This window comes from Scomber scombrus, chromosome 2, assembly GCF_963691925.1.
Source record: "Scomber scombrus chromosome 2, fScoSco1.1, whole genome shotgun sequence".
NCBI classification, from domain to species: domain Eukaryota; kingdom Metazoa; phylum Chordata; class Actinopteri; order Scombriformes; family Scombridae; genus Scomber; species Scomber scombrus.
In genome coordinates, this window is record NC_084971.1 from 3,807,868 (window position 1) to 3,825,406 (window position 17,539).

Here is a 17,539-nt window from a genome sequence, read left to right on the forward strand (position 1 = left end):
GAAGCCAGATAAGGCTCTGCATGGTTACAGTATAACAATGTGTTCTCAATACAGTTAAAATCCCCACCCAAGAATAAAAAAATCTGGCTTTTTATCAGGGAAATATTCATCTGGTTTAATTCTTTTCATGGTTTTAACATTTCTGCTGTATCTTTCTTTCTTGGCTGCCACTCACTGCAGCGTGTTGCTCTGGGATCACAGCTCACTGAGCCAACTGGTGTTGAGTAAACAACTTATGATGGGTAACATAAGTTGGTGGTTTGGTCATGTGTCGGGTGGTTGATTAATGCATATTTTTGCGGGTTGGAAGTTGTGGATTGGTTCTTAATAGTCAGTGGCCACAGTGCAACAGGAGGCTCTGTGTGTTTGTGTGTGTGTGCATGTACAGCAGGATGGGAGGGGTTGACTGGGAGTGAGAAACATGGTGATTTGGTGAAGCTGTTTACATGATTATATTGGACCGATGCTATTTGAGCATAATTCTAATGCATCTCATCTTACATACAGTCACATACTTAAGTAATTAATGTTACACGCCATCGTTTGCACCGCAATGTGTTTCAAGAATAAAATGAGATGCCACTTTAGATAAAGTTGGAAAAGAGGCTGTCATGAGCCCTTGTAACCTGACGTCCCCTTTATAGAAAAGCTGAATATCAAGTTATAACCGTGTGTGTGTGTGTGTGTGTGTGTGTGTGTGTGTGTGTGTGTGTATACTGTAGAAGCCTGACGTCTTTTTCAGCTGATTTAATGGAGGTAAACACAGTGACTGGTCATGCTTAACGGCACAACACTTCTCAGGGGTGCGGATTTATCAACATATCAGACCTGCTGCCTTCAATGCTGCAGAGATTTAATGAACTGAAGGAGAAGCTTCTTATACAGTACTAACAGCTGTGGACAGCAGATGCTGTAAGAATCACCCGAATTCATTTATAGATCGATGCAGACTGATTTACTGACTTTCCTGCTTTTTTAACCACATTAAAATGTGATTTTCTTTGCTGATTTTGGTTGGAGTGTTTAATTAAAGTCAATTATTCATATTTTAAGCATTAATCCATCTTTGCAGCATGTCTGCAGCAAGTATTAAGTTGTATCTTATTGATACAAACACCAAAACATCAGCGGATAGACGTTGCACCACAAAGATGTTTGTGACTGTCTTTGCACTGCTTCATTTGAATCAACCTCCCACTTATATGTGCCTCTCCTCCCACCTGTGCACCCTGTGCTCTGTGCTGGTCACCACACAGCAAACAGAGCTCCGCCATGAAAATACAGCACCTTATGTGTCAGAGTCCACATTTAATTCTCCTATTTTGTTGCATTATTGCAATAGTAGTGTAGCTTAAGTTTTTGTGTATAACTCAACTCAACTAAACAGACCCAGGTTGTATTGCGTTTTTGGTGGAATGCATAAATATATATATATATATATGTGTGTTTGTGTGTGTGTGTGTATATATATACACACACACATTCACATTGAAGGTGCATCCCGTCACAAACACACAATTAAAAAATAATAGCTGACAATAGGACAAGCATCAGAGCAAGGGTCAGCAATTAGGTTCTGCCCAGATCAGCTTTTGAGCACTGCTAATGAGGAGGCGGATGAACTGTGCTTTTTCAATTGTTTGATAAGTATTTTGAAATTCAGAATTTGTTTGTCTGGAATTAAATAGATTTATAAAGTAGCATGGTTTATCACCTATTGCAGTGTACTATCTGTAAAGCTATTTAATATACTTACAATATAAGTTATGACAGATGTGGAATGATCCCACATTATGTTTGATTGATTAATTGGGTCCCAAACGTATTTCAAACTACAGCACCCTTTCATTGAAATTCATGTGTTGGTACTTGCCAAAAAAAGCCAACTAGCACACACATAATGTAGAAAAATAGCAATGAGAACCTGAAATCAGAAAAGGATAGAATTCTGTGTCCCACAAGCAGCCTAAACCTCTGAAAGCTATAAACTTGCTTTAGGTCAAACATCTGATTTTAGTTTAGTGTGTTTACAGCAATGCATCAGCATTTGTCTGAGCTCTGTTTACAGGGAGAAGTTGCCTTGTGCCCGGGAAACTCATAACTCATGAGTCTGTGTTATGTTGCTCTGACAAGAGGAGACTATTCTTTTTTTTTTTTTTTTGAGTGTATGCATGAAAATGTAAAATTGCAGTTAATGTAAATGTTGGCTATTATTTTATGTGGTTATTAAGGATGAACATTAAAACTAAGGAAATGTACAACCTGATAAGACATCATACTTAAATTACCCAGGTGCCATGGCAACCATTGTCAGGTTACAGTAGCCTACCATATTTTCTGTCTCTGAAAATTTACAACTAGAAATGAGCATTATAGGTCCTCTTTAAAACCACATAAACCAGGAGTTTAGCTAGGCTGTCGTCATATATCAAACTATTTATTGCAACAAATGGAAATACAGTTCAGCTTGGTGCTAAGATGCTCCCTGGATTAGCCAGCAGCATGCTGAGCTAAAACGGGGAGCACGATGCAAAACCTCCTAGGCAGAGGGGGCCAAAAGCAAGACATGAATTGCAAATTGACCCTTGAGGGATGATGGGACCCTGAGCCCAGAAAGGTGGAGGCAAGCTTTGCCAGCAGCAGCGGAGCGACAGCATTGGTGTAGCAAGGATCAGTCTAGGTGGGAGTCATATTTAAAATGACCACCTTGTGAGAATTGGTGTGATGACAGCTGGAGCGTATGATATGAGGAGTGGAAGTAACAAAAATGAATTGATGAAAATGGAGGTGATGAAAATGCATGTGAATTATCAAATGATTTGATTAATTTAAAGTCTATTTGATTAAAACAGGCGTGATATAATGAAAACAGAGCCATGTTTCATCATTTTCTCCGTCTTACATTCATCATTCATTATTCACAACACAAAATTGCCTTTTATCATTTAAGAAAAGTAGCCTCAAGGTTGGAAGTAACAAAAAATAATGTTAAAAAATGGAAGTGAATAAAATGCTTATGTATTAATAATAGGAGTGATTAAATGTATGTGAATTGAAAAATAAAGTGATAAATTGTCAATTGATTTGATGAACTTTATTCTACTATTCATCATTCACCACACCTAACTGACATTTATCACTTACAGCAAGCAATTTTTGTTACTTCCGCCCAAAATGACAAATCAAAAACCACGCCCACTGACTAGCTCATCGAGTTTTTGGCTCTCAACTTGCAGGCCTGTCCTGCTCGTGAGTTTAGATAGAGAAACGTATTTATCCTTTTAGATGTATAGTAAGCGATAATAATCCAATACATGTTTTCTCAAAATCACTGAATCTCTCCTCATTATTCGCTAGCTGTCCCTTCTAAGTGCGCGCTGAAAAAAATGTCCGCTTTCAATACTGTAGCTCTGTCCCGATTCAGGGTCTGCATCCTTCGAAGGACCTGGCCTTCAAAGGCGATGCATCAACCGTTGTTAAATGGGACAGTCTAGCCTTCGGAGGATTTCCTGGTTGCGTCACCAGATGTTCCCGCCCTTAGCGTCACGTCACGTTTTCTGAAGCCCAGGCCCGCGAAAGTAAGAGAGAAAGAACAAAACAAGTGAAAGAGTAGAAACACAAGTTTAAAAAAATGAGCCAGAGCAATTTTTGATTTGATTTTTAACCTACCTTGTTCTGGAGGAAGAGGAGAAGCGGCTCCGTCAGCTGCCGATTTGTTTGTCATGAAGACATATAAACACAGACTGGCTATCACAATAAGATTATTTGGAGTGATACACGGACCAAAATGCTATGTTATCCTTAGCTTCAACTCTGGTCACTGTAGTTGTATAAAATCAACCTGAACAGCTGTTAGTTTTTACACCGTTGTACAACAGATAGATGATACACAGATAAATAGATTTACTTTATTGATCTCAAATTTTGAAGATCTTGATTTAGAGCAGCAGGATATCCAGGCATTGCAGAGGAAAATAAAACACAGTAAATCAACACAAGAAAATAGAAATGTATGTCTTTAGAAAACAATAGCTCAATACTAAAATATAATTTAGAAAAACTTGTTGTTAGATGATGTTTAATATTATGTTTGTTTAATTCAGCTCAAAAAATCGAGGCCTGCTGTTTTCCAAAAAATAAAATCAGCACATATTTGCTGCTCACAGTTGTTACAATCTAACTTTATATGAATGTTTTACATTGCACATTACTGTAGCCATCACATCAGAAAAGAAAAAAAGGAAGAAGAGAAATTAGCGGGAGCGGTGCATCTGTGTGTGTGTGTGTGTGTTTTAGAATTTATATATATCCATTGCAGATACAGTAGGCCTGTATATAAGGAGGAATGTGATTATTTATACAGTTTAAACATGTATTCAACAAATCTTTTGTAGCAACTTTACCACTCTGCCACTATCATGGCAGATGAGGAAGAAAAAGACAGGGAGGGACAGGGCAGCAGACCTGACAAAAAGAAGAGGGTCCATGCCCCCCAGAAGTTATTGATGAAATATCAAGAACAGTGGCCATGCTTCCGACCCTCTAAAGTCCCATATCGTGCATTTTGCACAGTGTTCAATAATAATGTGGACATAAGCCACCAGGGAGCTGCAGGTAATATATAAATTAGCCCTGGTGATGTGTGCTTATGTGCTTTGAGCCAATTTAATTATTACATTCTTGAAAATAAAACCACCTATTGCAATATACAAAATAAATTATTACCATTTTAATTAAATACATATTAAAATAATTTTAATTAAATAATTCAATGCAGTTCAACTTGTGGCTGTCAGCACAGCTAAAGGCACTGTGTGCAAAGCAATGGAGTTGCAAAAGTCTGTGAAAAAAGCCGCATGACACAAGTGGTACTCAAAATATTTTGCCAAGGTTGGCAGGTCTGTATGTCCATTACAGGAGTCTATTGCCATTTACTGGAGCTTTTGGATTTGAAATTTACCTTGTGGTCCATCAACTACTACCATTGTGCACAATATAAAATCAATAAAAAAACAACTAAATTGTATAATTTTGTCTCCAAATGGAGTAATTTTATTATGAACATGTAAAGCTTGTAAAAGTATTTTTGACAAAACTATGAAACACCAATAATAAACAAAAATAAATCTTTTAAACAATGTACAAATATTAAAAAACAAATATATAATAAGAATAACAATAATCATAATAAAATAAGAACAATGAATAATAAATAATAAAACAATGAACTGTGTAATGTATAATAACATCACTGAGGTGAAAGTGAAAAAGCACACAAAAAATTAAAATAAAAAATACAACAGGAACGTTCCTGAAGTATGCACTAGTTGAGTGCTGTGATTTCAAAGTTTCACATCCTCAGATGGTAGTCTTTGTAGCAGTTCCGGCTTGAGGTGAAACACAGAGCAACATCACACTTGCTGCAGTACACCGGTGTCTTCACCTTTCTCCCCTGGTCCTTGCACACCACACAGACCCTCCGCTGGTCAGTGGCAGTTTGTCCAAAGTACATGGGCACAGTACAGGTGGTGCTGAGAGTGGGGCGGGGGGCAGCAGCAGCAACTGCAGCTTGGGCGTCATCGACCATCTCCTTCATGAAGACCTCCCTGAATCTTTTGCGGCTCATGGGAATCTCTCCTCGTCCGATGGCCAAGAGCTTGAAGAGGATGTAGGAGTTGACGACTGCAATATCTACAAAATGATAGAAGAAGGTCTCCATCTCATTGTCTTCCCTCGAACAGAATAATATTGGATCATGGCATCTGACAGGTCCACCCCTCCCATGTACGTGTTGTAATCTCTGATTGCATCAGGAACAGGAATGTTTTTGTTGTGCCACTGTCCATCCTCCTTTACTCTCCTGCGTGTGGAGTCTCCACTGTATGCCTTGTGGAAGCTGCTGCACACCGTCACCTCCTTTGTGTCCTTCCACTTGACAAAGAGGAGGTTGTCCTTCTGCAGCCACCTCATGTCTCCACTCCTAGCCTTCTTTGGTAACTCGTTCAGTTTCGTTTTGGGAAAGCCAATGCGGGTCTGACGGATGGTTCGACAAGCTGCTGTGCAATTGGTGGCAAGTTGCTAAAAAAGTGCTGGACTTGTGTAAAAGTTGTCAACATACAGGTGGTAACCTTTTCCAAGCAGTGCAAAGTGCATTAGGTCCATGACTGATGTGAAACTGAGACCCTCCCCCTGAACATTGGCAGTTTTTCCTTGGTAAAAAAAGAAATTCCACATATATCCAGAACAGGATTCAGCCAACACAAATAGTTTGTATCCCAACTTGGTTGACTTGTCTCTCATGAACTGCCTGAAGCCAATTCTAGCTTTACTTGCCACCATACGCTCGTCGATACTTATTTCCCTGCATGGCTGGAAGAGCGAGTTGCAAGCGTTTTGGGAAAGCCAATGCGTACTCAGGTGTTCCCTTCTTTTTCTGATTCTCTTCATCCTCTTTGATATCACATAGATGAAGGGACCAAAATATGTGTCTTTGTTCATGCAGCTCTGTGGAAATGTGAAGTTGTAAGACCACTTTCTTCTCCACATGTCTGCCCTTGAATGCACGTGGACCATCCCAGACTAAAGTATTACAGCCAAAAATATGTAATAGTTCTCAACTGTGAAGGGAGACCATTTGAAATGCATACCTTTTCTTCTGGCTGCATTGTCATTTGTGTTGTTGATGATTGTGTGAATGGTGCTGGAGCTAAAGAAAAGCTTGAACAAACTCAGTGGTGACCATGCTGCTGTCCTGTCAATCCTGGGCCCTGATGGATGCTTTGGTTCAAACTTTGGCAGTGGTGGCTCCACATCTGGCTCTTCTGGATTACACCACTGCTCTTGGTCCACGTCCAGAGGTAGCCTGCTTTGGCCGCTTACTGGCATGCCCACGGCGTCTCTGCTGACCCCTCTTTGACTGTGATGGAGCTGGGGCAGAGAAGGGTGACCTTGCACTAGAGCAGTGGTCTCTAACCCTGCTCCTGGAGAGCTACTGCCCTGCATGTTTTAGGTATCTCCCCACTCTAACACACCTGATTCTAATCATGAACTCGTTATCAAGCCTTTTGATAAGCTTCAGCTGCTTGATAATGGGCTGGGGGGCTGCAGTACTGCTGGTGTACCTGGGGTCTCATCCACTCGGTCATCATCTTGGCTTTGGAGACAATCATTCCACAGAACAGACTATGTTTTGGTCCATCCCTGGGATGCTATGCTCATCAACAGCCTGGAAAAGGAATCAGTATACATTATATAGTGTAAACAAAATTAGAACATAACACAGCCAGAGAAGAACAGTCTACACACTCAAAAAGACTTACCAACTGTTGCACAGATGCTGCTGGGGCCATGGCAGGTGCCGCAGAGGAACCAGGAGTCACGGTGTAGAGATTATCTGGTAGGATGGTGAGGGGGTCAGCAGAGGCTCTGCTGGAGGCGACAGCTGTTGGTCCAGAGGACATGGTGTTGTGCTCAAGCTGTTAAATGTAATAAGTGAAACAAATTGTCACCTTGACAAGCAGGGCATTGAGACAACTGACACTTTTGATGCAAAGGCTGGAAGGCTGGCAGGAGTGTGGAGGACAGAAGCAGAGCAGGTAGGAAGGGCTGACGCAGGGTGCATTTCTGTGGACTCATGTACAGTCTGTAAAATGTGATTTTAGTTTATATTTTTACATAATGCTTTTACCACTTTACCCTCACCAGGAGAGGGCTGGTGAGAGGTGGGAGACGGACTGTGGGCTGAGCTGGTGGTTACAGAGGCTGGATCAGACAACAGGTCCAGCAGATCAACAGTGGGGTCTAAACCAGCGTCCTCGAAGCCCTCATCTTCCAGCTCTTCCTCAGTGCCGACATCCTCCAACATCTGATCAGTTTCCTCTGTGTCAGGATTTACATCATGCAAGGCCTTTCTCGTCTGCCTGTACAAGTAATTTATACCTGAGACAGACGAGAGAGTGGAAAATTAACTTCCAGAAAATGCAAGATTATACTGAATGATTATAAAAATTTAATTGGGCTGAAAAGTTAAAACTCACCAGTGTGAACAGGTGGCTGAAAAGGGACAAGATGCCTTTCAAGGACCTTGACACTGAGGGTGTTAACGCAGTGAGCAAGGTCTCCAGAGTAACTGAGCATGGAAGGAGGCTTGACTGCTACAGATGCAGCTTCTCTGTTTTGATTCCACCTGTTCAGTCCTTCCAGGACGTACAGCTGGGAATTCAAGCTGTTGGCACTTGTTCCTTCAGATAGTCGAAATGTAAGAACTGTATGTTAAATATGGTATGTTTGATTATCTGTATGATAGCACAACATTTAACATTAAACTAAATAATCTTGCTGTTGAATAGTGAGTCATACCAGGAATGAATCTGTTCACATGGAGGTGAAAGGGCTCCAAAGATGTGGACCCTCTGGCACATCTGTAGTTTGGCACCACCACCAAGGGTTGCATTGTCCTGCCAGTCTGAGTATACAGAAACACATCTGGTTCGTCCTGCATGCACTTAACATGCCTCTGTTGGACTTGCCAGATGTGCTGCATTATCTCCTGATCAAAAGTGGGACACCAAGAAAATCCCTGCCCTTTGCCCCCCATCAGTTCATTGAGGAGTTGCTCAATCATGACAATTGTTTGCCGCTCCCCTCTGTGAGATACACAGATCAACGACTACGTCAGTGATGCCAGGGACACCTTTCCGTCTCAGCTGCTCCCTCTTGGCTTGACTCAGCAAGGCAACATCACCTCTGTCCCACTCAAAAATGCACCTGGACAGCTTAGCCATGAAGATGGGGTACAGAGGATGAGCATCTTTTGTACACCCAGATGCCAGTCGCCGCATGAAATGGTTTATGTCCAACTTGACAATCAGGTCTGGCCAACCACCAAATTTCTCCTTCAATTTTGTCTGCCCTCCCGACAACAGCCAGTGTCCACATAAAGCAACTGAGGCGGAGGCACACCCGCATTACTGGACAGTAATGAGGATTTGTCTTCTCTCATTGCTTACAGACGTAAGCCACACAGCAGTCCCCTTGGCAATGCCTGACAGCTTCTCGGTGATCTGTAACACAGAAAAGACAGTGAATGCCTAAATAAATTGTTAAATTTATATCTGAGCACATGCGTAATAGTACTATGTACTGATCTTTTAATTTCATAGTTTACATACTATATTTTACAGCATTAGCAGTTAAACACTTACCTTCTTTGTAGAATCCATTTTCAGGATGCTGCCAAAGGTGGACGTTATGCTGGCTTTGATGGGGTCCATCCATCAATCCTTCACGGGTCGCGGGGGCAGCAGCCTAAGCAGGGAAGCCCAGACTTCCCTCTCCCCAGCCACTTTGTCCAGCTTTTCCCGGGAGATCCCAGGCCCAGGGATGTACAAATGCACTTAATGATGTTGACCTCTTAGAGTGCTATCAATGCTATAGATGAGTTCCTCATGCCCAGAAACATGGAAAAACATTTAGTTTACATTTCTAAGATACACCCATTTCTAATTTCGGGCCTTGAAATTTCATATCACAGAGGTACAGGTGAATTACAGGATAATAGAAGTAGACATCCATAAACCCCTCAGTAATTTTTTTCCCATCTCATATGACAACAAAATGAAAAAAATATTTTGAGCCTGGCTTTATCAGAATCTGATTTTGTTTTTTAAAATGTATGCAAATTAGCGCATTTTTAATGAGATAAGGCCTAATTTGCATATTTAAACATTAAAATACAAAAAACTTTCAATACATTTTTTTCTTAGCTTAACTTGAATAATCAACAGAAATTTTCATGGTGATATCTATTATTTAAATTTTTTACCCCATTCACCTGTAGTGTCACAACATATTACAGAGGTCAATGACCTCTATCTAACCTCAGAGGTCAAATTGAGAATGCCTCCAGATCTAAAATTAAAGCTTAGGTCATCAAAAACAAACCCTGAAAGTTTCATGCTTCTTTCATAAAAAGCAAGATCGTTAAGCTTAACAGCCCCACTATCTCCTACTGGTGGGACGTGCCCTGAAAACCTCACCAGGGAGGCGTCCTAACTAGATGCCCGAGCCACCTCATCTGGCTCCTCTCAACGCGGAGGAGCAGCAGGTCTACTCCGAGCTTTATTTTCCTTATCTCTAAGGGAGAGCCGAGCCACCCTACAGAGGAAGCTCTTTTCGGCCACTACAAAGCCCATGACCATAAGTGAGGGTAGGAACGAAGATCGACTGGTAAATCGAGAGCCTTGCCTTTCGGCTCAGCTCCCTCTTCACCACGACGGATCTGTGGAGAGTCTGCATTACTGCAGATGCCGTCCCGATCCGCCGCTCCATCCTTTATATATTTTCTATTTCATTCATATTTGGTGAGTTAATGCATCTTGACCTTAACAGTAGGTGTTTTGACAGTGGTAATATTTAAAGGTTTGTTCCTTGAGACTTTATTCTTATAACATCATGATCAACCTGAGAATTGTTTTAAACACATTTTTAAATTAGAGTCAGAAAAACACTTTTGTTGCTGGTGTAGCCGATTTATGGATACTAATTTGCTTAAAGAAATAAAAGTCTCATTATCAGGGCACCACTTCGTAGGACAAAGAAGATTGGACTTTGTCCAATACATCTTTTTATTCAATAAATCATACGGATTAATAAATCAATACATTTCTGAATCAGTCAAATATCTAAAGTTATGAATTCTAGGTGTCAGGGAACCAATAATGTATTCACACCAGAAATAAAATGCACAGTTGTCAATAATACTCACAGGTTATTTATTGACTAAGCAAAAGGGTAATGAGCAGTCAAAATAATAGGGATTATAAAATGGAAATATTCATAAAGAAAGGATAACAAGATTACTAATGTCACTGCAGTGATAAATGAGTCTAAATGGTATTTTAGATTATATTAATCTGTTTGGAATAAAAATAGAAATGTGGACTTTGGAACGTAGTCATCAATAAGCCCTGTACATCACCAGATTCAATCCTGTGGTGAGAAAGTCCCTTTGTTCTGCTGGGGGACCAACAGATAGGGATCTCACTTTGAAAAACAGACCCCCCACGTCCTGGCTACACCTTCTCCAAGCCAACAAAACCCATGTTGACTGGTTGGGCAAACTCTTATGCACCCTCAAGGATCCTGCAGATGGTGTAAAGTTGGTCCACAGTTCCACGACCCGGACGAAAACCACATTGCTCTTCCTGAATCCGCGGATCGACTATCCGACAGACCCTCCTCTCCAGATGTGGTCCAGCCTGGTTAAAATGTCCCGTCCATAAACAGCCAGCTTCCACCTGTGTGATGGGATATCCACATGCTCAGGTGGATCCTGGAATCTCACAGGCAGAAGGATTGGCGACAAAGTCAGCGCACGCTCCAAGGTATCAGCAGAGGCGCTTGAGCCATTCCCTCAGAAATCTTATCACAAGCATATCTGTATAAAACAAAAAGGAAGGACCAAAAGAGACATGAAACCTAATTTCTTGATGACAACAGCAAAACAAACAAGCCATTCATGAACAATGCCCGTTTCAAGTGTAGTAGAATTTCTTACAACTCTTGCAATGGAGGGCAGAATGGAAGTTGAGGTGGATGCAGGAGAAGGAGGAAGAGACAGTCTGAATAAACTTTCTTGGACTGTGGCCGGCTGATATCCTTTAGGTATCAGCCGGCCACAGCTGATAACAGTATCCAACTGTTGTTTTTAGAGGGTTGGATACTGAGGGGCTGAGAGAATAGAAGCACAGTTTACAATATCAGCTGGAATTGGCTCTGGCCTCCTCAAAACAAACTAAGGATAAGCCATAGATAATGATTTGGTATTAGTCAATAGGACCACATCATGAAAGTCTCATTATAATTACCAAGGGCTACATGAAAAAAAAAACAGAACAAGTTAAGCTGTGTCATTCTCCTTACATTACCTTAGGTGAATGCTTCCTAGCCAAAACTAAGTTTGGCTGTAACATGGCACAATGAGAGCCACCAAACCGTGGCTTTGTAAAGCTGACAAAAAGAAAAAAGGTGATTTAAGTAGGGGTTTGTACATTTTATATAGTTAAATATAAATGTTAGCATAAGTAAATTCATTACTTCCTGACGCCAAAGTCAAAATGGGCCTTCTAGGTGTCCCTGCAGATGAGGGTCCGAACTGCACAGAAACAGGGACCGAACTGGAAGGCTACAGTGTTTCAGAAGATAAAGTTTAATTTAATCCAGACCACAACACATTATACACTTCTGATACCTTCTTTGTATGGAAACCAGTTGAATATCTGTACACCTCCAAACAGCGACATTTGTCCTCTCAGCTGCATTGGACACTTCTCAATCTGTAGAAAAAAGGAAAAATCCAAGGCTTTTCAAAAATATGAAAAGCTTTAATTGACAGGGCTAATTCATAATGGAATAATAAAATCATGCTTAATCAGCCGACATGTTCGACCAACAATGGTCTTCATCAAGGCGTACACTGAAATAGAAAACACCACCAAAGGTAGGTAAAATAGGAGGTTCAGAAGAGGTGTGCCATCATGATGGGCATCGGTCAGGATGCATGGAAGAAGACCATGAAACCCATCTTAACTCAAGAAGTTTATTACAATAATGTAGATTGTGGCAATGAAAGAAAAGGACACCCATGGGTTTCAATATCTGAAAGAAGAGATACCAGATTAAATGAACACAAATCAAATCGTGTCTTTAACGGAGTAAAAGAGGTTTCAATTAAACTAAATGTACATATGACAAAATGTGGCCTAAATGAAACCTCTTACCGGATACGTTGCCCTGTGTGAAGGTGAAAGAGAATGGGTGGAAAGAAGGTCTGTCTCTAAATAAAGCTTGTGTACAGGTGAAGTCAATTGAGACAATCAACCAGTGAGAATGAAAGGAGAAGACAGGAAGTGAAGTGAGGGAAAGGAAATGGAAAAAATAAAAAATAGTGTACAGGTACACACAATGCTAAAATGTGTAACGTTACACAATGTAAAGTGTATTTAGTAGTTTCTCTCAGTAGGCTAGTAAAGACATTTTAGCTAGTTAGCCTTAACTAGGTTCACTACTGTTAAAACTGCCATATTATGGGAAAGAAATTTCAGTTGATACTCATTTAATTATACATTCAATGTCAATTAAAAATATAATTTCTTACCTTGTTCTTTACTTTTAGCAAAGATTTAAGGAGGCGGTACGACAAAAATGGGCGGGTGAATAGCTCATCAGAAAAGATGCATACGACGATAGGCCATCAAGTTAAAGATGGCAATGATAAGACTCGATGCGTTGTAGGAAAATGGAAATAAGATATTAATGGCTATGAAAGATGGAAAGGGTTAGCTGTAATTGGACAGGGTAGACAGACTATCGCTCCCCAGGCACGGCTACAGCCACCCACGTCATATCAGTATTGCAGCCTGGACCCGGCACATATCAGTCAGACGATATGATTCAAAGGAGGTGGGGGGGGGCTCTTTGACCATTGGTTGATGGTTGTTTCCAGCGTGGTGGAATGGGATGAGGTTGGACGATGAGGGAAGTTAAGAGGAAAAAAAATGGGATTTGAGCATGGTGTGAGTTGGATTCCAATATTGACAGGGTTTTTCATCCTGTCTGTGAAATCCAGGAGTGGGGAGTCCAGACTTTATGGAGAGAGTGAGGGGCTGGGTGGGGTCTGGAGGGGTGACATTTGGGAGTCTCCTGTTGGGCTGTTGGGGCTGGGGTCCTTATCTCATGCAGTAGCAGTTCTTCTCCAGAACGCCGTCTTATCTGTTGTTTTGGATTGTCTCACCTCTTGTCCTTGGCAGGGGCTGCTGGTGTCTTACGCATCTTGGGCGGCTGTGGCTCAGGAGGTAGAGCGATCGTCCTCCAATTGGAAGATTGGCGGTTCGATTCCCGGCTCCTCCAGTCTACATGTCGATGTGTCGTTGGGCAAGACACTTAACCCCTAGTTGCTCCCGTTGCTGTGCCAACGGTGTATGAATGCGAGTGAATGGTTAGATTCCTCCTGATGTGCAGGTTGGCACCCTGCGTGGTAGCTGCCTGCCATCAGTGTATGAATGTGTGTGAATGCGGTGAATGAGTTGTAGTGTAAAGCGCTTTGAGTGGTCGAAAAGACTAGAAAGGCGCCATATAAGTACAGTCCATTTACCATCCATTTACCATTTACGCACAAAATAAAAAAAATGTTGGAGCTTAACAGCTGTACTCCTGACTTGTTAAGGCAAAATCCATCTGCCTTAAAGAGGTGTCTGCGTTCCCAAAAAAATGTTGTTGTCAATAAAGTTCACTGATTGAGCGACTCACGCATCTTTGAGCCATCTGTTGAGCGTCATCAGCCTGCTGAATCTCTCGTCTCCTCGCCAAACTGTCGGTAGAGGTCCACTGATAAACACCTCAGTATTCAGATGTCGAACTTTGTTCAGCAGATCAATAAAGTCCTGTTTCAGAATTTTCTCTGAGATATCGGACACCATGTCATTAGTAAAACAGAGTACTTTGGTGTTTTTCTTGCTGCAAAAGCGTTTTCTCATTCACAGCTCCGTCACCCACTATCAGCGTCTGAGGCCCAGTGGTTAGCACTTTCTGCAGCCTTTTAGTATATGATTTAGCCTCATACCTTTCTCTGGTGCTGGAAGATGAGCTTTCTTTAGAGGAGTCGGGGTCATGTAAAAGCAGAGCAAATCTGTTCTCTAGTAGAATCCCTGTGTCTACAACTTTTTGTTGTAGCCTCAGTCCACTGCTGTTTTCTCCTCGGTACTGGGGTTGAAGAGACACTCCTGTGCGATGGCAGTGCAGGCCAACCAGTTTAATCACTAGTCTCCAGGTGCTGGGTTCTGCCTGTTAACCGTCTTCCCATACCTAAGGGAAGCGATTTATCTTTACCTGATTTATGCTTTGGCTTTGCAACAAGAGAGTTCCAGGGAGGACTACTGGTTGATTTACTACCGGCCTCCTGCTTCTTGGTGGTGCTAATTAGCTGTCAGTTACCCTGCTCCTGTTCACTGTTTTGAGTTATCGGTAGAGTGGTTTCAATCCCATATTGTCCATTTACCTCCACGTTCGTTGAGCGTGAATTTCAATTTCCAGTACTGCTATCTTCTGGAGAAGTTTGTGGTAGTCATCTGTGGAAAAGGGACATATCTTGCTGCTAACTAGCTTTAGTTAGCTGAGCTCCTCACTCCCAGTCCCTATAGTGCAGGCTTGTGTTACTGATAGGCCACACTCACAAAGTAAAACAGTTTAAATAGTAGAGGTAGCCTTCAGTTTCTTTCATAAATTAAGCTTCCAGTGATATATAGGTATCCAGGACCTTTGGCATGTAGTAAATGCAAATGATGATCTGGCAAGGAGTGAATGAACAACAGGAGTATATATACTGGCTAGATTATAGATGAGGTGCAGCTGAGAGTCCAGGTAAACAGAGTTAACTGATGAGGTGGGTGTGGCTGATTAGCAGGAGTGGTGCAGGGGTGTGGTGAATGGAAATTTACCAGCAGCAGGAGGGTAACAGAGCAGACTGTGACAAAGGATACAGGTCCTGCAGCTGCTTGGCTACACCATTCTGTCTTCCTGTCACAAGTACAGAGAAAGCAAACAAATCATGCCCTGCAATAGAGTTACATTTGGGCCTGGAAATAACTACAGACAATACAAAATTGTTGTCACTTTGTAGATACCACTTACCAGTCATTACAGCAGCTCCGTCTGTACCAAGCCATAGAATTTGTGGGTTGGAGGCTGCTTTTTGTGGAGCACTTCCTTAAAAGCTGCTACAATTGTGAGAGCCTTGCCATCTGGGACACTAACAATGTCCAGAAACTGATTGAAGAGCAGTCCCTCTTTGTCTGCATATCTAAAAACATTAGAAAACAATATCAGTAGTAACACACATGTTTCCCCCCCCCCTAGTTCTATCATTAATTGATTGCCCTCCCTGGCAAATGACTGTACCGGATATGCAGAACTGTCTCGTCACAGATACGTCTGTACTTTCATCCAACTCCAGCCCAAAAGCTATAGAGGTCTGGATTTCCTGTAGAATGGGCTCTTCAACCACTGAGGCAAAAATCTCCAACACCTCGTCAATTATCATGTGAGAACGGTAATTGGTGTTTTGTCCAATCTATAAATGTGAGAATACATTTCAGGAGTTTGGGGGGGGGGGGGGGGGTTATCAGTAGTTATGATTTGCAAATATGTTCAATTATAAAGTAGTCTAACATGACCCACCTTCAACTTCTGAAAGTATTCACACCCCAGCAACTCTGCGTGGTCTCCAACCCTGCTCCTGGAGAGCTACTGCCCTGCATGTTTTAGGTGTCTCCTCACTCTAACTCGTTATCAAGCAGCTGAGGCTCGTCAAAGGGCTTGATAACGAGTTGATTATTAGAATCAGGTGTGTTAGAGTGAGGAGATACCTAAAACATGCAGGGCAGTAGCTCTCCAGGAGCAGGGTTGGAGACCACTGGTCTAGAAGATCTGGGTAATTTGTGTGATGTGCTCGTTCCTTCTTCACAAGTTGGTACAGACATTTAAACCCCCCAATGACTGCCTTGTGCTATAAAAAGATGTTTGGCTCAAATGCAACAAGAACTGAATAACCTGTGCAGAGTGTAAATTGTTGTTGAACAGCTGTTGTACCATAACATAACCATGACTTCTGCTGTTCTTTGTTCTCCACTCACTTCTCCTGCCTGACTACTGTCACCTGTCTCATATGTTCATAAAAAAATTATATTTACAGGTACATGCTGAAATTAATAACAATGTGGTTTTGATCATTAATGAGTGGGCCTAATAATATGAGCCTCTGAGGTGTCCAAGAAAAATCTCATCACAGTTTTTGTAGCACTACGGGCACTCTTGGCAACATTCTAATGCTAAATGCCTCTTTACTGCCACTGGGTTACTCAACAGCAAACAACAGCAACTACAGTAAACTTCTCATGAATTGACTACCATCTTACCTGGTTGGTTTGTTCATCTTTAGGTGTCTTTCTCTTCTTAGTGAAATACTTCTACAAACTCATCTGAAAAGTAAATATTAACCGCGTTAACGGGGCGTTAACGGTGTCGTTATCAGCTGAGTTAACAAGCCCAAACACGAACTAGCAGACTTAGGCCTCATACTGAAACAAAAACTTGCCCGTACCATGTCTCGCGAACGAAATGGGGAAATTGGCAAATGATTAGCTAGCTAGCTCTATGTGGTTGTTTACAAGTGAATAGCCTAGATCACTCGGTTAGCGAACAGACTAGCTAGCTAGCACTGGCCCTGTAAACATCATCAGGAGGCAAAAAACCAACACGTCTTAACATAATGCATAACATCACATCGAAAGTTATATACTATCTGTAGTCTACTCTTTGTGGAATGTAGCTCACACTTAACTTTCAGATGTTTGCCAAATTTACGATCAACTGGAAGTTATTTCCCTCGATTGGAACTTTCGCGTTTAGAATTTGGGTTAGAATTGACCTGGTCCGGTTTAACTGTTTATAAAGCAGAAGGTATAAATGAATAAATAAACCCAAT